The sequence below is a fragment of the Borostomias antarcticus genome, assembly GCF_949987555.1.
Source record: "Borostomias antarcticus genome assembly, chromosome: 6".
In the NCBI taxonomy this organism is placed as follows: domain Eukaryota; kingdom Metazoa; phylum Chordata; class Actinopteri; order Stomiiformes; family Stomiidae; genus Borostomias; species Borostomias antarcticus.
In genome coordinates this window covers 8,183,344-8,211,222 of record NC_140239.1, presented here as the reverse complement: position 1 = coordinate 8,211,222, position 27,879 = coordinate 8,183,344, and the positions used below count along the sequence as shown (strand labels likewise).

General features: G+C 46.3%; 1 pseudogene across 1 annotated transcript; it reads right to left on the bottom strand.

Annotated features, from left to right (window-relative positions):
• Positions 1 to 11,641: 11,641 nt before the first annotated feature.
• LOC311310378 (corticotropin-releasing factor-binding protein-like) lies at positions 11,642 to 26,154 on the bottom strand (annotated as a pseudogene). Its single transcript has 7 exons — positions 26,074 to 26,154; positions 25,761 to 25,848; positions 25,062 to 25,219; positions 19,668 to 19,868; positions 18,204 to 18,358; positions 14,751 to 14,871; positions 11,642 to 11,796 (listed from the first exon to the last, which is right to left on the bottom strand). The product of its transcript is annotated as a corticotropin-releasing factor-binding protein-like (transcript).
• Between the last annotated feature and the right edge of the window lie 1,725 nt (positions 26,155 to 27,879).

Here is a 27,879-nt window from a genome sequence, read left to right as displayed (position 1 = left end):
CGTCTCGGAAATACAGTTTGTTAACGTCGTTACAACTTTTCCCTCGCAATGGTATTGCTTATCAAACATTGGGCCAGATTAATTTAGCTATAATACAGACGAAATACATGTCTTTATTTCGGAAAGTATCCTAGACGCAGCGCTAGGCTACTCACTTGTCACGCACTCAACGTCTCCACTCCGAGCCCGTCTCTCTCTATATCTCTCTCTCGCTCTCACACACACTCTCTCTCGCTTTCTGATTAAGAATAGGCTAATTAACTGTAGCATACTATAAATGAATGTAGCCCATATTGAAGGCAATGCCAATTGGAAATGGTTTTTGTATCATATTTGGTAGGCAATAAAATCCGAATTATTGATAACTCATCAGGACTAATCCCTATTGTGCAGAAATATCTGACTTTTACAGTGTTCAGGTCCTCTCCCGCTACAGCTCTTAACCAATCAGATTGCGAGGTCGGAACTACCTGTTGTATAAAGGAACAGGACGCAGGCAGCCCTCTGATTGGATGAACGGATGCCTGTGATGGCGGGAACGCATTCTCATTACAGTTTTCTCCATTGTTTAAACACGTTTTCTGAAAAGAAACCGAATTTCCTCAAAACTCTACACACAAACCACAAAACACACACAAAGGCAAAATCCAACACAAAATCACTTTGCCTTCAAAACAATATTAACTCTTCACAAAATGGAACTTTGTGTTCAAATGACACACACAGGCATTACATGAGTACACATTTCTAAGCACCAGCTGATGTGCTGAATGGAAAACACTACTAGTCTGAATGGAAAACACTAGCATGAATGATTTTTTTTTTTTTTTAAAAGGACTTATCAGGAGAATTATGCCAAGTGCAGTGTTACACTTTCTCCTGTTGTATGCAAAATATTGCACAAATATACAGTAACTTTTCCCCCCAAAATGCTGTAGCCTATACATCACATCTAACACAACTGGATGTGCAAAATAATTTTCACACAATAGAAAATAGGTCTGTAGGGTAAAAAATAATAATAATTAAAAAAAACTAGGCTGCATCCTGTCTTTAGTTCTTCTTTCAGTCTCTCCCACCACACCGTAGTACAGTAAACTCTGATCTGAAAAAGATACAAATACAGTAAAATACTCTAAATTATATGCATTAACAATAATGTACTGTAGATTACTGTATTGACAAAGTAGGAATACAGGTCCCAAGGCGAGATTTCTATTCTCATTTCTGAAAGTCCAAATGATGGATGTAACTGAGAAGTGTCTCAAGTTGGGTTGAACCCTACTTGCTCTTTTTCATTTTCCTCCTCTTCTTTCACTCCTCTTCTCATTACAGCTTTCTACATTGTTTAAACACGTTTTCTGAAAGAAAACCGAATTTCCTCAAAACTCTACACACAAACCACAAAACACACACAAAGGCAAAACCCAACACATCTCTTGCAAAATCACTTTGCCTTCAAAACAATATTAACTCTTCACAAAATGGAACTTTGTGTTCAAATGACACACACAGGCATTACATGAGTACACATTTCTAAGCACCAGTTGAACACTGATGTGCTGAATGGAAAACACTACTAGTCTGAATGGAAAACACTAGCATGAATGATAAAAAAAAAGGACTTATCAGGAGAATTATGACAAGTTCAGTGTTACACTTTCTCCTGTTGTAAGCAAAATATTGCACAAATATACAGTAACTTTTCCCCCCAAAATGCTGTAGCCTATACATCACATCTAACACAACTGGATTTTTTCCTCCTCTTCTTTCACTCCTCTGCCTCTCTTCAATGTTTCCATCCATGGCTCTCCAGACCAGGAGCTCACCTGTGGCCCCTACACTATTGCTAAAGCTCTGATTGCATATTGCACACCAGGCTTGGCAATGTAAGTGTAGCCATTTGAATGGCAGTGTGTTCCATGTGAATACAATGAGATTTTATTCAAGAAGATTGTGCAAAATATAGAGAAGTGTGTAGCGTTTTGACAAAAGGGTGGTTTAGAATTGAAATGTGAGTGTAAAGCAGGAAATGTGTGTATAGTTCAGCAGAATTGGTTTCAAGAGAGAGTTGGTCTGAGTTTCAGATTGTGCACTTTGTGTCATTCGAAGTTCCAGTGTTAGTGTGTAAACGATTGAGAAAAACTGTAACAACTGGACCTGATGAATGGAGAGAAAGGGGTGGAGACAACAGAGGGAACACAAAACACCAAACACATACAGCCTACTTACGCATACAGAGTGCTGCTGAAGACACAAATACACATAATCCTTGTATGCGTAACACTGATAGAGATACAGTACGGACACCAAAAATGTTATATCTCCGGCATACCAAATATCATGCCCATACCACAACTCCATCACTAGGGGGCAGTCTGTACCTGAGAATATAAATAAACGTTTGGCTTGTGTTCTGTTGTGGCACCTGTGACTGACATCAGATCGAGCAGTCTCTCTTTAAGTATAATTTGCAATGTTGTGACCAATTAATCAAAAGAAGTCTCTCAAAAAAGCATCATATATCACACACACATCAATTAAGTTGTAACTCACTATACAAGCAGCCTGCCAAAGTCCTAGCATCTGCTTCCTCTATTACACACCACACACACGCACATACATACGCATGCACACGCATACACATACAGACATACGTGTGGCATGGTGGCACAGTACTTAGCACTGTCCCCTCACAGCAGGAAAGCCCTGGGTTCGATTCCTGCCTGGGACAATGTCAGCCAGGTCTGGCTGTAGGCCCTAGGCAAACATGTTCTGTGGAGGCGGCCCCTTTTTGAAATAAACCCTACCCACCATCAAGCAATAAAGACTGAGGCACCATCATTCCATCCTCCTGTAATGTTAGGCTATCAGCAGCAATGACGCACTTGAGTGTCATATTCGGTTGGGGCCTCAGCCAATCAGATTAATCGTTTGCTAGGGGGTGGGGGGCTCCACAAAATCTGTGTTTTTTGATCACTGCCACCTACTGTATCCAATGAGAACATAAACACTTTTTTATAGAGTTTAAATAAATACATTTTGCGAGGCCGGAGGTCCTAGCCATTTAACTACTCCGCCTATAGGAGACGCCCTGACGTCACGTGTAGTGATAAATACAGAGGTGGATAAACTCTGTCCAGTGCAGTTTACCCACCTTGTTTCCCCTCATTGATTAATACAGCTAATCAGAAAATACGTGAGTAAACTCTCAGCCTCATCTTAAAGAGGTGGGTAAACAGTGTCAACTAGGAATTGTGCACAGAGAGCACAGACTTCCGCCCCTGAATGCATTTTGTGGCCCTGTGCATGCCAAAATTGAATGGGTTCTAAATTGGCCCATGCTACACCCCTCCGCCGAGTTTCAAGAAAAGCAGTTTGTTAGCTTTTGTGTAATCTTAGTCCAAAAAATGAATGGAGGTGAATGGCCATCCGGGGCGTGTTCGGGGGGGCTCGTGATTCACTGAGGCGGAGGTAAAAATGACTGGAGGAGAATGGGTGGCTGTATTTGGCTCTGTGGTGCCCCCTTCTGGTCACAGCCTGTGGGGAGTAGTGTGGTGCCCACCGAGCTCTTCCCCCGCACACCCCAGTCCAAACCCCGTGTCTCTAGCACCCTCACACAGGTAGCTGGCTTCATAAGTTTTGTTTTCCTTTTGTGTAATCCTAGTAAAAAAAAAATGACTGGAGGTGAATGGCTGGCTTTAGTATTTGGCTCTGTGGTGCCCCCCTCGGGCCACAGCCAGCAGGGGGCAGTGCGGTGCATTCAGAGCTCTCCCCCCACACACCCAGGTCCAAATCCCGTGTCTCTAGCACCCCCACACAGGGAACTGGCTTTGTTCTAAGTTTTGTTTTAGTCTTGTCTTTAGTCTAACAAGTTTGTCATTCGTGGATCCGGCCCATGATTCGCATCTGTTCCAAAATGTAAGGGGTCCTAAGGTGGCCCATGATACACCTGTTCACAGAGTTTAATAACAATCGGTTTGGTAGTTTTTGCGCAATCATAGTCCATAAACGCCACCGAAAACAACCTCTCGCCCTGCGCTGTCGCTGGGACGGAGGTAATGATTGTAGCATGATTGTGAGGTTGACCTTCTAGTCATGTCTCAGTCTGACAGGGAGGTCATGATGGTGAGGCGGTCTGACAGGTAGTCTGACAGGGAGGCCATGATGGTGAGGTGGTCTGACAGGTAGTCTGACAGGGAGGCCATGATGGTGAGGAGCTATGTCACAGTCTGACAGCCAGGACTGCAGAGAACTAGTAATAACACAATACACTCTCAAAGAAGAGATTGTTGAACCATTTGTCCCTCCCTGTTAAAGGTTTCCGAGAGAATTAGAACCATATTCAGGTTCATACCGAAGGATTTGGGGTTGCAAATTCCACCTGAGACGGTTCTACAGTATATGGAGGCCAAAAGGATTCTACTGACCTGAAAAGGGTTCTATCTCAAACCATTTTTCTGAGGCCTCCCTTACAGGGACAAATGCGTCTACTGTACACAGTGTTGTTTTTAAAAGACTACTAGTTTAAGCAAGCAGGCACTGAACCATCAACCTTTCACATGACACCCCGATAATCTACCGAGATTGCCGGGAATTTGACCGTGACGTTTGGTGTTTTTTTAGGCTGGGCGTGAGGGGGGCGGGGACACAGCAGCAGGCGGAGAAGCCACTACCAAACTGTCAAGAAAGGTCTACCCTGTTCTCAAGAGTGCCACTTAGAACCATTTGTAGCAATAGCAGAACCCTTTGAAGTTTCAATTAGAACCCTTTCCTGGCTGGGGAAAAAAGTGTCCCAAATTTATGGAGCTGAAGAGGGTTCTACAGTATCTGGATCCCTTGTTCAGAGGGTTCTTCTGGTGTTACAAATAGTCCTGTCTGACACCCTTGTTTTGAATGATTGGGAAACAGAATAGAATAAAAAGGTTATTTCACCATATACTGTCAAACCGTTACAGGAACATTGGAATACTTATCCCATCCTTACAGTATCTTATAGCAGTCAGACTTGTCTCTCTCTCCAACTCAGTAACCTACATCAACCGCAGCACAGTGTTGTCCATATTCTCGACACATACGTCATGAAGAATATCTTTGGCGGTAGGTAGCCCGGTGTTTAGAGCATCCGAACCATGATCAACAGGGTTGGATTACAGTCTTCTTGTCCTGCAGGACTCAGCGCATGAAGCTGGGAAAGAACATCTCTGACCCCAAGTCCACCAGTACCGGCTCTCCACAAAGGCTGTGTTCTTTCCCCCTATTATTCTCACTGTACATGAACAGCTGCACCTCCAGCCATCAGTTCGTGAAGCTCTTGGAAGTTTGCGGACGCCACCACCCTCATAGGACTCATCTCCAAGGAAGACGAGACCGCCTTCCGGGGGGCAGATGAACGGCTGCTGACCTGGTGCGGCCGGACCAACCTGTAGCTTAACACTCTAAAGACTGTGAAAATGGTGGTCGACTTCAAGAACAACTCAGCCCCCCCCCCCCCCCCCCCCCCCATCACCCTGCATAACTTCCTGGTTGTCATCGTGGACTCCTCCCACTTCCTGGGTACTTTCCCAGGACCTCAAGTGGGAACTGAACATCAGTGCTCTGATTAAAAAGGCACAGCAGAGGATGTACTTCCTGCAGCAGCTTAAGAAATTCTACCTGCCCGGGACCAATACAACACCTACATCATCGAGTCCATCCTCACCTTCTCCATCACCACCTGGTTCCATCCTCACCTTCTCCATCACCACCTGGTTCCATCCTCACCTTCTCCATCACCACCTGGTTCCCTGCCGCTACAGTCAAGGACAAGACTAATTTGCGGTGGGTGATACTGGCAGAGAGGGTGATCGGCTGCGCCCTGACCTCCCTCTAGGCCCTGCACGACTCCAGGGCAGTGAAACGGGCCAGGAAGATCATGGCCGACCCCTCCCACCCGGGTTATGGCCTCTTCACACTGCTCCCCTCTGGCAGGAGGCTGAGGTCGTCAAAGCCTAAAACTGTTCAACACAGGAACAGCTTTTTCCCCTCGGCCATCAGCCTTATCAACAAGGCTCCCCTCTAACTCTCTCCCCCGCCCCCTGCATTTTTGCACTATACTGACTACTGCACTGTTTCTTTTGTAGGCCAAATGCACTGCTAGTTTTGCACTATGTTTGTAGTTTGCACTGTCCTATCCTGTTTTTGCACTGGTCCATGGTTGTGTTGTAGGCTCCACAATGTTGCAAAAACATCCTATGTATGTCAAGTACAAATGGCAATAAAAGGATTCTGATCTGATTCTAATACAGTAGTTTGAGACTGGACCAGGCCACTTGACAAGCAAATTCCCATCATTCATTGCCTACCATTGTGCACGTGAGCAAGTCGCTTTGGAGAAAAGCATCTGCTGAATGCTTTTGTGTCTTTTCGTAGTGGCACGTAGCTTGGGAGGTAGAGAGGCTGGGGATTGCAAGGTCCCCGGTTTGATCCCAGCTCCCGGCAGTGCCAAAGTGTCCTTGAGCAAGACACTGAACCCCAAAATTGCTCAGGTGCAGCACAGTGGTGCTGTACCTAGTCCTGTCACCTCACAGCAAAGAGGTCTCCGTGCCTTTCTGTGTGGAGTTAACATGTTCTCCCTGTGTTCGCAGGGGTTTCTTCCCTAAGAAAAACTCAAAGTACAGATGTTCTTTAGTCCGGCCCCTGACCAGGACCTAGACTGAGCACTTGGACTTGGTCCCCGGGCGCCATGAACGATGGCTGCCCACTGCTCCTGGCTGGATGGGAGAAATACAGGGAACAATTTCCACCGGCAACACCCGAAAAAAAAGCATGTGCATATGCTGTGTGCCATGTCGCCGCCCCCAGTCCTGTAATTTTTAAATCACGGTTGGGTTGCTGACAGACCGAAGCAAGTCCATTTTGGACAGTAAAGGGCAGCAGAGGGCTCAACTCTCAACAGGTGGCACCAGGCTAGAAAAGACAACCCGCAGACTCAAAACAAGCATACATGGATACACGGTGAGCATGGATGGCGTCTCAGCCTGCCCACTGTGTCTAACGTCTTAAACAAACATTATCGTCCAATTCTGTCTTCAGCAGAGAATATCCAACCGCAGTGCCACAGGGTCCGATCTCCACAAACACTGGCTTCCCTGCTAGCTCCGATGTCACTGTCCCCTCACAGTCAGTAACCATCATGGCCACTATGATACACCAGTATCTAAAATTAGCAGTTATGATGATTATGATGTAGCCTAGTGTAGCCTACTGTATGTGCCTTGTGCTGGAAACAGATTAGACCGTGGTGTGTTCCTGGAGGGCCTGATGAACACGGCAGTACGGATGAGTGGAGGAAAGACTTGGGCTGGTTAAATAGCATCATTACGGCTGAGCAGGTTTGAGATTAATTTCCACTAAGGAGGAGATCAAACGCTGGAAGGATGTCAGGGAGGACGAGAGCAGCCGGGCCGCTGGGATAATCCTATTAGTTTAGGGTTAGGGTTAGTTTACACTGAGGAAGAGTAGAGAGTAGGTGGGGGGAGGGGGTGGTTGGCGAGAAAGAGAGCAAACAACGGGAGTGAGTACAGAAGGTTCAGGAAAAATAATATCCCTCTTCTCTCTTCTTTCTCTTTCTCTCTCCTGTCTATCTTCCTGTCCTATCTCTCTCCACTCTCTCTCTGTCCTCTCTCTTTCTCTCTTACAGTGAGCTTGTAGTGGTATCAGCCATACAAAATTTAGGATCTGGATTCACACTTCTCTGAGGAACCGATAGGCTTACCGGAAATACAGGAAATAGTAACACACGTCTCTATCACTTAGAAAGAACATCCACCCACACATACTCCACATTTAAGTAGCTACAGCCTACCCCACTACCCCCCACCCCCACACACAAATTGTATTAATTGCGTGTAAACGGTAAATGGACTGCATTTATATAGCGCTTTTATCGAAAAGCGCTCTACAATGGCCTCTCATTCACCCATTCACACACATTCACGGCAGCTGCCATGCAAGGTGCTAACCTGCTCATTGGGTGAAATATGGGGTTCAGTGTCTTTGCTAGGGTTGCAAAATTCCAGGTATATTTATACCAAATGTATTTACCTTGTCATAAACAGACATAAATATAAACATTTAGTTTCGCCATTAATTTTTTAAAATGACATTTTTTGCAGCTGCTCACCGGGAACCGGTCGTCTCGCCAGATCCGAGTATGGCCGGATCCCAGAGGGAGTGGCCTATTGGGCTGCCGCTCCCCGAGGGTGGTTAGTTTAATCTCTGCTTGAGAGTTTGTCACACAACAGCAACCCTGTCTGTGTTGGAATTACGGTTGCGAGCTGAGATAGTCAAGAGTTGTCTCTCCCTGTCGCATTGCTGACCAGCCGGGTTGTGTGACAAATCCTCAACAGTTAGTATGGGGTAATTGGACACTTGGTCTGGGTAAATTGGCTAACAAATTGGATGAAAATGGCATAAAACCCTAAAACAAGTATATAAAATAAAATACTTAAAAAAAGAAAAAAAGAAAGCTGTTATAGACTACAAAAAAATTCCCGAGCATAACTTCCCATGGGAAATTTCTGGAAAGTTTCTGGAATTTTACCGGGAAATCTAGTTTTTTCCCAAGGACACTTTGCCATGTGGACAGGAGGAGCCCGGATACGAACCACCGACCCAGCGGTAATTGGATGACCCACTCTACCTCCTGAGCCACAGCCACCCCCCACGTGTAATCAAAGTACTGTATATATGTTACGGTGATTGTGAGAAAACGGGGAATGTGAGCTTTTCCCGGTTAATGCGCACATTCCCCGACCTCGCGGGGAATGTAGGAGAAACATGTGCGTTTCTCACATCTCCCGGGAAATGTGCACATTCCCCGACCTTGCGGGAGATGTGAGAAATTGGTTAGTATTTCTCACATCTCCCGCAAGGTCGGGGATTGTGCACATTAACCGGGAAATGCTTACAATTCCCGACCTTGCGGTAAATCTAGCAAAGTCCAACCGTATGCAAAACTTCTGCGCAGCCAGGTGGTGGGAGAGGGCTCGTGCGCTTAGAACAGGGCGCTTCACATTTTGCCCATGGTTTTCGAATACATAGCATCAATTGCATTAATGGAAACATTAAATTGGGTCTAATTATACATGTGTTGAAAGTTAAGATAATTAATCTACAAGCCACTAGGCTACACAACACAATAAGCAAAGCAATCTCACTGTTTCACTAGTCCCACTCCTCTGTTTCACTCGCCCCGCACGGCAGGGACAAGAGAAACAATGCACATCTTCTGTTCTCGGCCGTCTTGAATTGAACTGTTACACCACAGAACGATATAACTAATAGGTTAGTAAAGGACATGTACAAGTTGTTTGTCATCCAAAAATGTAATCTCCATCTTTATTAATTTCTGTGTAAATCTGAACCAAACCAAAAAGTGTTTCATTCGTCCCGGTCCTCCCCTACAGTTAATAACAGTCTGTGGTCTACATTGAACAGTAATATAGCCTATGCTGCACACAGTGTAAGTAGTATTAGGAGGATAGGCCTACACTGGTGATCAAGTTAACAAACGCAAAAAGGAACATTGCAACAACAGGAAGGTGGGAACCTCCAAAGGAACCCTACATGTTAGCTAGCCGAAAGACAGACGAAAAGACGAAAAAAAGCAGTGCACCAGTAACGATAGCCCAACTACCGTGGGTGCCTCTTATGGTGCACGCCCTCTGAGGCGTCACATAAGCCCTCTCCCACCACCCGGCTGCGCAGAAGTTTTGCATACGGTTGCGCTTTCCTAGATTTACCGCAAGGTCGGGAATTGTAAGCATTTCCCGGTTAATGTGCACAATCCCCGACATCTCCCGCAAGGTAGGGGAATGTGTACATTACCCGGGAGATGTGAGAAACGCACATGTTTCTCCTACATTCCCCGCAAGGTCGGGGAATGTGCACATTAACCGGGAAAAGCTCACATTCCCCGTTTTCTTACATTCACCGTAACATATACACCACTGATTGGACCTCTGGCTACGTTTCAAAGATCTAACATGTAACATTCTAACCATCATTAATGTTTCCCAGGGTTCTGCTTTTAAACCGTTACTGTTTGAACTGTACAATCAGTGCAGGACAGTGCTCTCCCTGCTGTGTTCTAGCTGTGATGCCGTTTGTTGGATCAGTTTCCTTATCGCTCACTAAGATCACACTGCATAGGAAACCTACCAACCAGGGTTGAATACTGTTTGCTAATACTGCAAAACACTTGGGGCACATTTGATTTAGTGTCCCTCAGCACTATAAAATAAGGCCCATCTGTGACTGATGGTAAGAGTAAACTCCCGGAAAAAAACTCTCAGTGAATGTGTCTCGAGGGAAAAATGTTTGGGGATGAAATGAGCGGCAGATTGAAGTGCTTCATCATGCATCAGATTTATTTTCAACACGCAAACACAGGTCAAAGACATCGGCTCGTTTCACAAACCATTATTATCAAGAACCAATGACTTCATGAAATAAGAACAAAATAAATATTGATTCAAAGTCAATGCTGTTAGATAAAATATGACATTGGGCAAATACAGAACAGGGTATACATGTGTGTTCTGTATGCCGGACAGGCAAATAGCGACGGTTACACAGGGTCTGAGTACAGCAGTTGTCTTTACAAACAGGTTGACAGCTTGAATCCCCAGTGTGGAAGGTGAGTTGGAGATACAACATGGAATTTAGAATGCGGAACACGGAACACTGCAGAGGACAACTGGGGGTTCTGAGGGCAAGACCAGGTGACACAGACCCCGGCCCGGTATCACGGCTAAACGTGTAATAGACGAGTAGAGGCATTTGTTGAAATGGCTCAGTTTCACATTTTAGCCAAGCTTAAACGTAGAATACACACGATTTTCAAAATGTGAAATAGAAGCCGAAATCAGAGTTTTTGGTTGGATGTTCACCTTGGAACACGTGATACAATCAGAGTTTTGTGGTTGGTTGTTCACCTTGGAACACATGATAGAAGAGGGGTATAAATTTGCACGCGCTTTTGAGGGTGGATTGGGTGTGTCAATCAACTTAAGTGAGACAACACCGAGTGCAAAACTAGCAAACGACACTGTTTTACAAGCAAAAAACACTACTAGCTTGCGAACTAGCTCACATTCTTACTGTTTTTATTAGCTAGCGTTAGCTACTGTTCGCAATAGCTAGCTAGCTAACATCGTATTCTAACGCTAGCTAATGCTAGGATACTAGCTAGCTATCTAGCTATTCAAAGTGTACACAAGGACCATCCACATCAACACAGGGGATAGACGTGGACACAGGGATCAGGCTAATTTATGGAAACTGGACCCAGGAGTGGAGCTACTCGGACAGCGCTTAGTGGGCATGCTCCCCATATCGCAATACCCCTGTGCGCCTGCGAGCAGCGAGAGTGCCTCCACGCATGCGTGTTATGTGGGCAACTGGCACATGTTTAAGTAAAGGGTCTGTTTCACGTTTAAAAACGTGTCTATTCTACATTAAAGCATGGCTAAAACGTGAAACTGAGCCATTTCAACAAGTGCCTCTGCTCGTCTATTATGCGTTCAGCCATGATACAGGTTGTCAGCCCCACAGCGCCCCCTCCGGTGTCGGTGTTCCGGCTCTATGACTGGGGGGGTCACTCCACGGAGCAGTAGTCGTCCACGCTGTTCTCGTGGCGCTCGGGCAGCTCATGGCGCTGCAGCAGGCGGTACTGGAAGGACACGCGGTTGACGTAATTGCCGCTGGAGACCAGCCGGACCACCGAGTTATCACAGCCGATCTTTATCTGGGCTGCAGGGCAGACAGACAGACAGACAGACAGACAGACAGACAGACAGACAGGCATACAGACAGACAGACAGACAGACAGACAGACAGACAGACAGACAGACAGACAGACAAACAAACAAACAAACAAACAAACAAACAAACGTAAACAGACAGACAGAGACAGACAGAAATATATAGCAGAATTGTGACGAAGCGCCCTCTAGTGGCAAAAGTGATGAAGCGCCTTCTAGTGGTACGGTTGTATTAAATTGCATTGCAATTTTTTATAAAAAATTATATTTCTGGCTGCATTGCATCATTATTCACATAGTTTCTAAGGCACTTACATAGAGTCATTGTTTATCGATTCTGATAATGTTTGTGCAGTTTAAGATAGAATAAAACGTTTTACGGTTTTTGGTACGCTGGGTGTAAACTGACTACAGTTCCCATGATGCACACACCCTGTGTCCCTGCTACACAGAAATATCCGATGTGCTTTCTGGCTATGTCAATAGATTAACCTGTCTTGTTCTGTCTTGCAAATTAGGTCAGATTTGTTGCATTCTATTGTCCATCCTACCATTGTAAACAAGTATTAGATGGATAGCTGGTTTGCTAACGTTAGTCAAACCAAGCTTATTCAGACGGGATTTACAGGGTAAGTACCGGGTAAGTACCTGTAAGTACCCCGTACTTACCTGTAAGTACAAACACCTAAGCTCCCTTGCTGTACCTGTACCTATCTGTAATATTCCGTATTCCGTAAGTACCAGGTAGGTACCGGGTAAGTACCGGTACGTACAGGGTAAGTACTGGTAAGTACCATGTACTTACGTGTAAGTACTGGGTAAGTACCGGTAAGTACCCCGTAAGTACGGGTAAGTACCGGTTAAGTACCCCATACTTACCTGTAAGTACCCAGTAAGTACCCCGTAAGACACTGGTAAGACATGGGTAAGATACTGGTAAGACAGTGTAAGACACCTGTAAGTTCTGGATAAGTACCGAGTAAGTACCGGTAAGTACCCCATACTTACCTGCAAGTCCTGGGTAATTACCCCGTAAGTACCGGGTAAGTACCCCGTAAGACACAACACCGACATTAAGCATTTATACTTCAGCGAAGTGTCTGATCACCTCCATGGTAATTTGCAGACGTGTGGCTGATTGTCTCTATGACAACATAAAACTCGGGCGGTTACATTGTTTACATTGCATGAATGATGGCCGCTGGACCGGTGCCGGTGGATGAAATAGACAAGATTATAGAGGAAGAAGAGATTTTATATTTGATTTTGTTGAGAGAGGGGGGGGAAAGAAAGAGAAGGTGGTCGGTTTGTCCACTCAACAGAACAAGAGAAATTCAAGGGGAGTACCTGCTTGTTCAACAGATGCGAGAGATGGGCGAGGAAATGCACTTTTGTTATTTTAGGATGTTCGCTAACTAAGGAAGCCAAAGCATATCCATGGCAATGAACGTGCCTTCTGTCTAGCTATCCAATCACAGCTGTGCGACGAAAGTGACGGCGTCTGCGACATTAGAAAGTTTGGTGGGTGCAAGACACCCTTGTCCGACACAAAAAAGTGTTGACAGTGACAGTGACATCATTTCTGTCTGTCGACACTTTCAAAAGTGTCATACGATGAGGTATAAATTGGCCTTAAGACACTGGTAAGACACGGGTAAAACACAGGCTGTATTATAAAGCGTTACCAAAATGTCCTTTAGCCGTGATGCTTCACTTTTTACCCTTTTTCTAACTTGTCGCCATGCCTACAGTTTTAACAGCTCATACACATATTATACATCAAAACGTTCACACAACTGTGATTCGTACAATGTAAGTATCTAAGCTGTGTGACTTACCGTTTTTGAGGTATGACGATTTGTTCGGCAACTGCGCTCCCCATTGAAACATATGGTGCCGCACTTACTTTTGAGCTGCTAATTTTGCATTTTTACCCTTTTTCTAACTTGTCGCCATGCCTACAGTGTTTAAGCTACACACACCCTTTTATAACTAATGTGGTAGCACAGAACTCAGCCAAAGCGGAATAGAGACACATGATCTTCACTGGTGAGGGCCGGTGGGTAGCTCAGAGAGGAATACACCGTTCCTGCTTGGCTATGACCAAAAGGGGCGGAGCCTCGCCACCACGCCAATATTCACGCCACAAAACCCACTTTTCAGCCCCTGAGGGAGCTAGAGACACACGGTCTTCACCGGTGGAGTCAGGTAGGTGGCCTGGAGAGGGGTATACTGTCCCTGACCGGCTCTGACCTGAGGGGGCGGAGTCTCACCACCACGCCACTGTCCACGCCACGGACCCCACAATTCAGCCCCTGAGTGGGCTAGAGACGCACGGTCTTCGCGGGTGGGTGCCTGGAGATTGCCCGGTCCGTAGTAGTTCTAGCAGTAGCTGTTACATACAGCCGTAGCAGCTAGCCCACCTCACATTTTCTCCAGGAAATGTACTTTCTAGTTTTCACCATGTTCTACTCTGTTCACTTATGCTAACAATGCTAGCGATCAAAACGGTTTTACTGGTCAGTAAATTCGACCTAATTTCAAGAGGTGGGCATCACTGGATTACTCTCAGCCTACAGAATCTAGCAATGTGCTCTAATTCAAGAGCAATTGACATAAATATTATTATGAAGCACACCAACATAGCGCTCAGGTGAGCTGCACTCTCCAGTGACGTGCTCAAAATGTGTCAGAGTACCCGGATGTGTAGTTCACTGTAAATTAACCAAAGCGTAAAATATATAAAAAGTACCTTTGAGAAACTGCATGTTATTGCGATGGAACCTGATATAGTTAGTGGTTTATTGCTTGTGTGTGTGTGTGTGTGTGTGTGTGTTTGTGTGTGTGTGTGTGTGTGTGTGTGTGTTAAACTCACCCAGGCCAGAGGGGGAGAAGCAGAGGTCTGCTACAGGTTGTGTGTGTGTGTGTGTGTGTTAAACTCACTCAGGCCAGAGGGGGAGAAGCAGAGGTCTGCTACAGGGATCATCTTGGAGGTGTCCACACCATTTCCCCCCAGCAGCTCCACGTAGTCCTCCGCGCCAGCACAGCCTGACCATGGCTGTCTCTGAGGACAGACAACGCAGTACACTGTAGGACAGGCTGGATGCGTGTGTGTGTGTGTGTGTCTCTGCATGCATATGTGTATTTGGTAAATGGTAAATGGACTGCACTTACAGTATATAGCACTTTTATCCAAAGTGCTTTACAATTTACAACATTCACGCATTCACACACACACATCCACACACCAATGGCAGCAGCTGCCATGCAAGGTGCTCGCCTGCTTATTGGGAGCAATTCGGGGTTCAGTGTCTTGTCCAAGGATACCTCGACATGTGGACAGGAAGAGCCGGGATTCGTCAACAATGCAGTCATCGAACGACCAGGGGCCTCATTTATCAAAGAGCGTGTAAATTCTGGTGTAAAAGAGGGCGTACGACGAAAACGCGGAAAATGCGAAATGTAGCGTACGACGAGAATATTTACACACTTTTCGGATCTATCAAAAATGTCGTACGCCATTTCCTCCACGAAAAATCCGACGGTGGCGGAGGAGAGAGCGTACGCGCACGCGCCCCGTGTTCCGCCCTCTCCACGCCCAAATTCAACCATATATGGTCAAAACTATGACAGCGCACAACGTGGATACCCCGGAAGGAACCGACATAATATAGCGTGGAGCATAGGACAGACAAATACGTTTATGGAAAAACGCGGAAAGAAGAGAAACTTTTCGGAGACGGAGGTGCATGTGCTTGTTGGTGAGGTCCACGCGAGGAAAGAAAATCATCTTCGGAAGGTAAGCTATTTGTACGAGCCTACATTTGTCTGATTGCTCCTACAGTTTAGGTAGCCTACTGTACGTTTTGTGCATCCTGTATTTGGCGTAGGCTACACGGACATGCTGTATTATGTGGCTGTGAGGAAAGCAAACATTCCACACATTCTGTGGTAGGCTATGATTGATTTAGGACCAAAAACAGGGAACGATAACACAGATGACCACTTCATAATGTTAGACCACATTAAACATTTTCCCCTCTGGGAAATTAAGACTCTCATCTAAATCACCCGGTAAATCACACTTAAGCATTTATTTGGCTGCCAACAGAAAAACATATCAATTGAATATGGCTACACAATAAAATGTTTAATGCATAATCAAGTTAACAGACAAACTCAAAGAAAATGACTGAAATTGTTTTCCAGACTCTGACGTGGGGTGGGACTCAGAGGAGGGGGAGTCTGCAGTGGTCCTTGACCTGACGGTCGTGCCCCCGCTGGTTGCAGCCTCTACATCCAGCGCCACGACCTCCAGTGCCTCCACCTCCAGCGCGCCGGCCTCCACCTCCAGTGCCATCTCCAGCGCCTCCGTCTCCGTCTCCACCGCCCACGCCTCCACCTCCGGCTGCCAGCGTCCCTGCCTCAAGGGTCCCTGAGGGCTGGGCTTCCTATCAGACGCTGTGCTGGAGGCTCATGACCCTAGAGGCCCAGAGGGAAATGGCAGAAGGGATTGGGGCAGTTGTGGGGCAGTTGTGCAGCAGTTGGTGGAGGTCACCACACTACACCACCAGAGCCAACAGGACATCCTCACTGCACATTATTCCCTCACACATGCTGTCACGGACCTCACACTGTCACTCACTACCACACTCACGGACCTCACACAGTCACTCACTACCACACTCAAGGACCTCACACAGTCACTCACACAGTCACCCACCAACAGACAATAAAATGGTAGAAATGTGAACCTTACTTGTTTGTGTCTTCATAGCTGGCGCATGACCTCAGTGTGGGCCCTTTGGCCCCGCTGGTAAACCTCATGACGGGGAGGGGGCTGAGGGCTTGGGTCCTCATTTTGTGGTGGGGTCTTGACTGGTTCTCATTCTTATCAGCTTTGAATATACATCTTGGCAAACATAACAGAATGATGTACAAGGAGGGGACAGATACCTAGTGAAAGTACTATTGGTTGCTAGTAAAAAGACAATAATGAGGGCTTGGTATAAGGTGGAACCCCCAACCAAGGAGCAGTGGTGGGTGTTGTGGAGGAGATTTATGAGATTTATTTATGCATTGAGGATGCAGGAAGGAAAGTTTGAAGGGAGATGGGAAAAATGGATGGATTATAGAAGGAAGTGTGATGATACCACTAATATTAAATTTGTCATATTTGAGTAAGAAAAAAAAGCTGCATGGATGGAAGTACCCATAAGCTGTTATTGTAAGTTTTTATGTTTTATTGTATTGTCGTTGTATGGATGGAAAATGCTAATAAAGATTAAAGTAAATAAGACAAAGAATATGTATCTTGGCTATGCACACACCAACAAGCCAGCCGTCACGCGCAGCGCCTGCCTCCAGTCTAGCCCCTACCCTGCTGTGCGCCAGGATGAATGAGTCATGCGTGGAGCCAGGCCACCGTGCCACTACACTTGTGATGAGCATGTCGGCGTCACATATGATTTGGGTATTTATAGTGTGCACATTTTAGCGATTCACATAGACGTATTCATTCACTGATGGTGCCCTTATGTGGGTGCAGTCGCCATCGCCGTCACCTCTTTGGAGTTCTATCTCGGCCAGTAGGCCGAGTAGCGCCGGATTCATTTAGGCTCGCATTACGCACAGGAGGACTGTCATTTATATGCTTACCAAACAGCAAACAGCTCCACATGATCACATATTAATGACAATCTAATTGGTCAATTATTGGCGTTTGATGGAGTGCCTGCATTAAGTGTGTGACATATAGCGCGGAAAGGTTTGGGACAGCGCATAGGTTCAGTTTGGGGAACAAATCCATATCGGACCATTAATGAGCCGGTTAGAGGACACGTCTAATCTTGCATTGCGATATATGTTGGTGCTGAATTGGGCTATTAGCCTACATGATTGTGCGTTCATGAACTGTCGCTCTTATTCTCTCCATCAAACATTGTAATTCACCGACGCACCACCTGCGTCGCCAGTTCCCCCTGTGTTCAAAAAGGGTGTAGAAAACCGTGTAAATCGGTAGGACAAGTTGAGAGGTGTCCTACAAAAGCGCGTAGAAAGGCGACTAAATTTTCGCCCTTTCGGCTTGATAGATCGCAATGTGGGGGGGGGAAATGGCGTACGCCTGAAATCGCGAAAAAGACCGTGTAAAATATGGCGTACCTCAATGATAAATGAGGCCCCAGCTCTACAGCCGCCCCTACGTGCATGGTGTGTACACCCCTGTGTATTTGTCTGCATGTGTATGTGTGTGTCTCTGCATGCATACAGTATGTGTGTTTATATGTGCGTAGATGTGTGTGTGTGTGTGTGTGAGTGTGTATCTGTGCATGTGTGTGCGTGCGTGTATGTGTGTGTGTGTGTGTGCGTGTGCGTGTATGTGTGTGTGTGTGAGACCTGCGGGCTGAGTTGATTACTGCGGGCCTGTCCCAAGCTCAGCTCTGTCAGATGGATCTCTACAGGGTAGATGATGGAGAAGCTGCAGTTCTGGTTCTGGTGAGGCAGCACCATGGTGAAGCTGCCCTCTGGACTCTGGGAAATTATGTTGCAGGCTGCAGGCACACACACAGACACACACACACACACACACACACACACAGGGAAAACAGGTCTCATATTACTGTATATCTCAATTATCACACGGCACACATACAGTGTAAACACACACACACACAGCTAGGCAGAGCAGACATGACGAATCAGACACACAAGGGTAGGTCTGTTGCCCCGGCAGCTAATTGAGCATTTCTGTGTGTTTCGGAGTGGATGACGACACATCACCTCAAGCTCAATCTGGACAAGACTGAGCTGCTGTTCCTCCCGGGGAAGGGCAGTCCGCACCGGGACCTGGCCATCACCATTGAAGACACAGTGGTGACCCCGACTCGGACTGCGAGGAATCTGGGTGTGACCCTGGATGACCAACTGTCATTTTCCTCACATGTCACATCCGTCACACGTTCCTGCAGATTCATGCTATACAACAACAGGAGGATTCGCCCTTTCCTCACTAATTAAACGGCGCAGGTACTCATCCAGGCCCTGGTCATCTCCCGCCTGGACTACTGCAACTCCCTCCTCGCAGGGGCACCGGCGTCAGCCATTAAACCTCTGGAACTTGTCCAGAAAGCTGCTGCTCGCCTGGTGTTCAACCACCCCAAATTCTCCCACACAACTTCCCTCCTCCGTTCCCTACACTGGCTCCCTGTAGCGGCTCGCATCCAGTTTAAAACTCTGGAGCTAACCTACAGGGCAATGAAAGGAACAGCCCCCTCCTACCTCCAGGCCATGGTCAAACCCTACACCCCCTCCCGACCGCTACGCTCTGCTACCTCAGGGCGACTGGTTGCCCCGTCACTCCGAGGCTCCTGCGGTCGATCGACAAGGTCATGGCTCTTCTCTGCCCTGGCCCCGCAGTGGTGGAATGAGCTGCCCACTGATGTCAGGACAGCAGAGTCGCTGCCCATCTTTCGTCGCAGGCTCAAAACTCATCTCTTCAAGAAGTACTACAACAATCCTCCCACCTAAGCACTTATTGTATTATATTATATTGCACTGTACTTTAGATTGTGATTCTTGCACTTTGCCTTCAGCACTAGATTATGCTCTTAGTCACTTGTTTTAGAAAGAAGATGCACTTGTGAGTTCTGGCAAGTAGTAGTACATTGGCTCTTCCTACGTTAAATGCAATTATTGTTAGTCGCTTTGGATAAAAGCGTCTGCTAAATGACTGTAATGTAAAATGACTGTAATGTGTGTGTGTGTCACTCTCTCTCACACACACACACACAAACAGACACCCCCCCCCCCCCCTCCCCCCCCGACACACCCACACACTCGCACAAATAAGGATACACTCACGGAAGGGGTTGTGTAGCTTCCTGACAGTGAGGGTGAAGCCTGTGTCCGGGCTGTGGACACGGAAGAAGAGCATGGCCACATTCTGGGAGGAGTGGACGGCACCCCCTGCTGGCCTGGAGCTGCAGTAGTCTGAGTAGCGCTGGTGGACAGGCAGGAGGTGGTCCTGAGTGCTGGGCCTTTCAGGACCCAGCCATCAAACACCTGCCAAGGAAGCGAAGAGTTAACATGCTGACTTCGAGGTAGATAGGCAGATCGATGAGGCGGGTGTGAACGTTGTGGCACCACACCGGTGCGCAATATTCACTGGTCGAGTACACCAGGGTTAGGACTGCCCTACGCAATGTTTTTGCACCGGCGCCCCAGCCTGATCGGACCAGTCGCCTCATCAATGCCACACAAGCTGTTAACTTCTTGCGCAGTGACTCGAGGTGTCGGCGGAACGTGAGCGACCTGTCCAATGTCACGCCAAGATAGGTTGGTTCGGAGCAGCATGGCAGGAGTGTTCCAACGATGTGTATTCAGAGATCACGTTTAGCTTCTTTGTTGTTAAGGTGGAAGGCTGCCGATGCCATCTTTGCCTCGCTGAGCTTCAATCTCCATTTCCGAAGGTAAGCCGCAAGCGTCTGCATGTCCTGGCTCAGGGTCTCCCCCACGGCCTGCCAGTCTCCAGCGGAGTACACCAGCGCGAGGTCGTCTGCATAGGCATACTGCGTAGACATACTTCCATTATTGCTAGAGGATAAAAACAGGTTGTGCAAAAATACATCAACAATAGCATCCAAACATCAACAAAAATACAACAATAATAACAACCAAACAAAAGCACACAAAAACACAAACAAGGAAATAACGGACGGTAATGGGGAATGTGGGGAGAGGACATGTATTGTGGCTCTATACATTCTCATACTCAAGAGAAAAACATGCTGTACCATCACAATAACTTTATTTTCCTTCTCTTAACAAGTTCTAATCATTCACCCCCCGAGTCCCACAGCGCCACACTGTGGCATAAACCTGACACTACCATTACATCTCCCCCTTTAAGCTAAGGGTTATATTCAATATTTATAAATCACACAGAACATGTTACTTCATATAACTTTTGAATTTAACACCCTTGGAATTAAGCAATTGACCACGAGAGGCAGTGGGTTACAGGGGATTTCACCACAGCTACGGGGCGTTGTTAGTGTGAAAAACCACAACAGGCCTATATGCTCTATGTAAGCACAACTAGCGATTCATCAAGACAGATTGATGAAAACAACCGTTTCGCGGCAGAAAATAGATTTTTAGAAACTGCATTCTAAGTGCCCCGACCACCGCCATTACATGGATATACTGGCTCGCGCTGGATTTTAAATTTCTTCTACATGCCTCCGAACTACACCAAAGTGATCTCGGTGAGTCAAACGTCTTATAATATGTCGTAAATAAGGTCCAGGTTGTCAAAAACTAGCATTGTCCTTTAATGTAAACGCTATGTATTGCTTTAACTAAGGTATTAATTAACATTAGTAACATAACCTAACCCTAAATAAGCATTAGTTAACAGTTAACTAATGTTTTTTGTGACCCTTATTGTAAAGTGTGACCTAGGGAAGTAAGGGTTTGTGGACTTCTCTCCTGTGACTAGGCCACCCCTTTGTGATGAGGCCTCTGAGGCATCTGCATGTGTCATCACTGTTTTGAGCCTCTTTGACTTGTTCCAGTTTAGTGGTTGTCGCTGGCAGGTGGGCTATCACACTGTCTATGTATGCCTTGCATTCTTCCTCCAGTTCCGCCTCGTCCTTTGTGAGTGTCGCTGGTAGGGGTGCTCTCGACAGAGTGTCGGCCGTTATTCGTTTTTTTGCCTGGCACGTGGATAGATTGGAAATTGAACCGGAGCAGCCGCAGTCTGAATCTGAGTATCCTGGGGGGCAGATCATCCAACGCTCTCAACTTCAGGAGGGTGATGAGGCGTTTGTGATCTGTGCGTACCCAGGCATCTCAAGCATCCACAGGGGTCCTCACAAGCCCAGCGAGGGCTTCTTTTTCGATGTGCGCATATCTTTATTCTGTTGTGGTCAGACTCCTTGAGATGAAGACAACCGGTTTCCACGAGCCATCTGGCTGATGCTCTACATCAAGACTCCTCCAAGTCCATAGGAAGAGGCGTCTGCTGACACTACTGTCTCCCGTGTAGGGCTGTACTGAGCCAACACAGTGTCTGAGCTGAGTTCTTTCTTTGTCTCCAGGAAAGCTTTTCTTTGGGGTGCTTCCCACATCCAGCAGGTGTCATTCCTTTGCAGATCCCGGAGCGGTTTTGTCAGTTCAGGGAGGTGTGGGGAGAATGTCCCCACAAAGTTGACCGTGACCATTAAGCGACAGACATCTGCCACATCCTTTGGTTCCGGCATGTCCCGAATTGCTTTGATTTTGTTGGGATCCGCCTTGATGCCTTGTGCATTGACAACGTGCTTGAGGAACTTGGTTTCTTTCATGGTAAACTAACACTTGTCATTCTGAGTAAGCCCCGCCTCTCTGAATTTTGTTAGGACTCTGTGCAGCCTGTCGTCATGTTCTGCTTGGTCTCTTCCTGTCACAAGGATGTCATCAACATGGCAGAGCACTCCATCCATTCCCTCAACGAGCTGAGAAATCCTCCTCTGGAAGTGCTCTGGGGCTGACGCGATTCCAAAAGGCAGTCTTTTGAAGTAGTACTTTCCTTCTGGAGTGATGAAAGTTATGAGCAGCCTTGAGTCTTTGTGTAACGGCACCTGCCAGAAGCCCGAAGTTGCATCAAGTTTTGTGAAGACTGTAGCTCCTTCCAGTCTTTCATCCACAGCAGGCAGGATCAGCAGCTCTCTTTCCACACTGTCATTGAGATGTGTCAAGTCCACACAGATGCATATTTTTCCTGATGGTTTGACAATGGGAACCATACTCGCACACCATTCTCTAGGTTCCTCTACACGGGCTATGATCCCCATCTCCTCCATCCGATCTAGCTCCTCCATGACTCTGCTCCAGAGAGGGATAGCTACGCATCGAGCGACGGAGAGAGCAGAGTGCTGACTCTTTCAGTTTGATTTTATATTCCCCTTGTAGCTGGCCCAACCCTGAAAACATCTCTTGGTAGGTTGAGTGGAACTGTATCTCGGCATCCTCAATGCTATGAAGCTGGGGGATCATGTGTAATGTGATGATTGCAGGGAGGCCCAACAACGGTGTGGCTAGGTCTCTGACGACAAAAACTACTTCTTCAATCTTCCTGTCTCCCCTGTGCAGTACAACATCCACTTGTCCTATCACGTCTATTGGCACATTATTAGGGCCAAACAAGGGCTTGCTAGGGGGTGACAGTGGGCCATATCTGTCATGCGTGTATTCAGACCCAGGTAACGCAGTTACCCCCGCCCCAGTGTCTTTCTTGAAACATAGAGGCCCCCCATTAATAGTCAGATTTTCTTTCCACATGGACCTTATCTGGGGATTCTGCTCTGCTACTCTGCCCAATTATACTGTGTCTGACTCTGTCTCAACTGAATTAAGGGTTTGCTCTGAACTGCATACAACCGCAAAATGTCCGTTCTTATGGCATTTTCGGCATTCAACATCTTTTGCTGGGCACTCCATGAATGTCTTGGGGTTTTACCACATTTTTCACAGGGCTTGTCACTAGCTGCAGATGACTGATGGGGAGCTTGAGCGTGACGTTGAGCTGTTTTTGGCTTGTAGCTCGTTTTATTATATGCAACTGCTTCCACGTGGGCAGGGGACTCAGCTGAGCACAACACAGTTTGCTGCTTTTTAACTTCCTCATGTTGCCTCACTTGTGCGATTGCTGTGGCTAAATCCAATTTGGGGTTTAACTGTAGCCTCACTGATAAATAAGCATTGCATATGCCCACTACAATCCTATCTCGGATAATTTCCTCACGTAACTCCCCGAAGTTCTGCTACTTTGTGCATCAGTAATAAAGTGTTCTGCACTCTCTCCAGCTTCTTGGCTTCTTTTGTTAAACTTTGCCCATTCGTATATAACATTGTACTCCGACAAAGTGGTTATCAAAAGCCCTTTTAACAGCCTCATAATCCTTTAGCTGCACTGGTGTTAGTGTCAGGGAACTCAATATATCGACAGCCTTGTCTCCCATTATGTATATCAGAGAGTTTACCTGATATGCCTTGCCTTTTTCTGCCAGACCTGATGCTGTCCTAAAGTGTTCAAAACGACTGATTCATGTGGGCCATGAGCTGGGTTCAAAGTTGAATTGTCCCGGTGGCGTAAATGGCACTTAAGGCTCCATATTGGGAAGTAACTTAGCTCATTAGCTAAAGGGGATTAGCCTCTTGTTTTTTTTAGCCATGAGAAGCGCACCTCTATTCACCAAACGTCTACAAAGTGGTCGAACTGGCCCCTCTCAGGCATGCTGGATCCCTATCCTTTATGGCAGGGGTCATCAACTACATTTGTCCAAGGGCCAGAATTTTTCTCAGCAGACACTGTTGGGGGCCAGACTTTCAAATCATAGTTTTTAAAAATATGTTATTGTTTAATATTTCCACTTTCTTGTGAAAGTAACTGTAACTGTACTTTCTCATACTCAAGACAACAACATGCTGTACCATCCCAATAACTTTATTCTCCTTCTCTTAACACGTTCTAATCATTCACAGCCCAAGTCCCACAGTGCCACGCTGTGGTGTAAACCTGATACTACCAGTACAGGACACATGAATGTTACCTGGAGGAAAAACAGTTGCAAGAATCAGTGAGAATGTCTGAGATGGCATCTTTAAAGGTGGAAATGGAGATGGGTTTATCCAGTTTGAGGGTTTTTTCAGAGCATTCCAGTTGGAGGGAGCTGAGACTTCTTTTGCCCTCACCCAACCACCCCCCCCCACCCCCTCATCCAGGCCGGTAGCAGAACACAGCAGGAGCAGAGCCCAGGACAGACAGGACAATTATGAGGTGATAATATTTACCATCCATGTCCCTGTCAACACTCTGTCGAACAAACACACACACACACGCGCGCGCGCACACAAACACACACACACACACACACACAGACACACACACACACACATACCGCACACACACGCACTCTCTGCCATCCCTGCCACTAGTTACTGTGTCACAGATATAGAGCTTGGCCTGGCTTTACACCCACACCTCCGCTCTTATCCTTTCCACCCCTCCACTCTCTCCTCCCCTCTCCTCCTCTCCTTATCTCTCATCTCCTCTCCACTTTTCTCCTCCCCTCTCTTCCTCCTCTCTTCCTCCTCTCCTCCTCCTCCTCTCTTCTCTCCACTCAACCACCCCTCTCCTCCTCCTCTCCTCCTCCTTTCCTCTGTGTGTGTGTGTGTGTGTGTGTTTGTGTGTGTGTGTGTGTGTGTGTTCACCTTGATGAAGTCTCCTGCGCTGCAGTCGATGTTGACGTCTGAGAGCTCCAGGCTGATGACCTCACTGGGGTCAGAGATGAGGAAGGTGGTGCAGGCCTGCTGGGGCTGCGAGGCCCAGAACCTGAACTGGCCCTCGGTGGCCAGCATGTCCAGACATCCTACACACACACACACACAAACGCACGCACACATACAAACACATGCACGCATGCACGCGTACACACACACACACATTGTTAATACATACATACATACATACATACATACATACATACATACATACATACATACATACATACATAAATACATACATACACATATTGTTAATATGCACACACGCACACATACACATACACACACCATACACACACACACACACACACACGCACACACACACACACACACACACACACACACATACACACACACACACACACACACACACACACACACACACACTATATAGTAGCCTACAGAAGATTGCATGAGAGCATGACACTGAGTAAAGACACACCAGACAGAATATCTATGTAAAATATTATGATTAACCTAATTGTATAAAAGTATTTAGCCTCAGCACGAGATCTGTTTATGTTAATCTCCCTGCCAACACAGTTGGCACACGTAGTGCTTAGTGACAATCTTAGCCCAAACAGAAAATATCCTGAATATTGTTTACATAGCCGCGCTACTACTCACGGAGGGGTCGGCGGAAAACAAAATCCGCTGTTTCTCTTTTGTGCTCCAAATTAAGTAGGGTGAATATTCCGTCTGAAGACTCATTATCTGCCTAAAAAAAGGAATATTGAAAAGGTGGTTCAGTCAGTGAAAAATAAAGAATTTGCTCGAACTCAGGCTTTAACTAATTTATTGATTGCAGAAGTGAACAGTTCGTAAAATCATCGTGGAAAGACCCTGGAAGACTCGCGTAGCTTATAACTCAAAAGTTGTATATGCTAAAAACAAACAACGAACAAACAACGAAACAAAAAACATCCTGTGAAATGCCTACCTCCAGATATCGACTGTGGCTCCCGCTTGGGGACAGGGAGATGAGAAGCAGTACCAGCTGTATCCATGGTGCCACCGACATCTCTCTCCACGAGGCGAGCAGCAGACTGCAGTCACGGCGCGAGCGGCGACGACGCTTTTATACACGACCAGTCTGGGCCTGGACACATCAAGAGCGATAAGATCACCGTCTCTGACTAGACTAACACACAGTCCAAACAGGCTACTTTACTGTGTATCGTATTTACTGTGTATCATATTCTCACCACACCGTCTAAAGTCTCTTTGACACATTTGGCTACAGCCAATTGCCTATTCTATAAAGACTTCTAGGTTGATAAATATATATTAATGTGTCTTTATTGTAGCTCCTTGGCCACATCAATCAATCAACCAATCAATCAATCATTGATTGATTCAATGGTGTAATCAATGGTGTAATTTCTAGTGCAGAATTCCACTATGCCAAGGGTATTTAAAATAATTAACAACAGTATTCAATAGATTTGATCTTTTCAACCAACAGAGAAACAGAGAGGACAGCAAACAAGTTCTCCTCTCGTAGATGTTCACTCTGTCACAATGGATATTTCAGAATTGCTCACTCTGAATCCAAATCCTTGCTCAGAGGCCTGACTTACACTTTTTTTTTATTCATTTACAAGGCCCTCCTTGGAAAACTCCCCAACTACATTTAATCTATGCTGGTCTGGTCTTCTGGCTCTCATCGAACCCACTCTTGTGAATGGCTTCTCTTAAAGATCACAAAATGTCTCACTGAGCTGGGAAGGTGGGCCTTCTCCGTCTGTGCCCCCTCTGCCTGTAGCTCCCTTCAGAGTTCCTTGATGTTGAACTCCCTTGTGCCCTTCAGGCATTTTAAAAACCTTCTCACTAGTCATCTTTCCTCTGTTTGCACCTGCTTTTATTGAGCTGCTTATGCCTCTTCTTTTATCTGTGTTATATATCTTCTATGCCTATTTTTTGTATGTGTGTTCTTAACTTGCTATTGTTTAATGCTCAACGTCATTGTAAATGCGGTTCGCCTCAATGGTCTTTCGAGTTTAAATAAAGGCTAAATAAATAAAATAAATATAATCTGTCTCTCTCTCAATCTCTCTCTCCTCTCTCCCAGTCTATCCTCTCTCTCTTTCTCTCTCAATCTCTTTCTTTCTCAATCTCTCTCCTCTCTCAATCTCTCTCCCCTCTCTCAATCTCTCTCTTCTCCCTCTCTCAATCTCTTTCCTTTTTCTCTCCATCTCTCTCTGTCTCTCTCTCCATCTCTCCTCTCTCTCTCAATCTCTCTCCATCTCTCTCCCTCTCTCTCTCCATCTCTCTCTCTCCATCTCTGCAGATTAGAGCACTACCCCCATCTGCTGGTGGACATGTGAACAGAACAGTCCCAGTTTCAGTTGTGATGAACAAACAGCAGTGAGCAGCTGTCTTTCCCTCCCTTCCTGCTGTTCCCAGGTCTGTGAGTGTCTACCACACAGACCCTTAACAATATATTATATTTTCTCACATTATCAACCAGTTATTACAATATTAGTTTTTATATTACATTTTTTATTACAGTATGTGTCGTTACATTATCAGCTCCTATTAACGATACGTTAGAAATGTTAGGGGCCATGTAGCCCCATCTCTAATGGGACTTTAGAGTGGGCAAAGGAGCAGCAGACAGACAGATAGAGGGATCTAGAGAATAAGGGCAGTGAGTATTACCAAGGGTTGCCAGATGAGTCAGTTTACCCCCCTGCAGTCAGAGCTAACTCCAGGACTGTGCTGACTAACAGGGGTTGCCAGATGA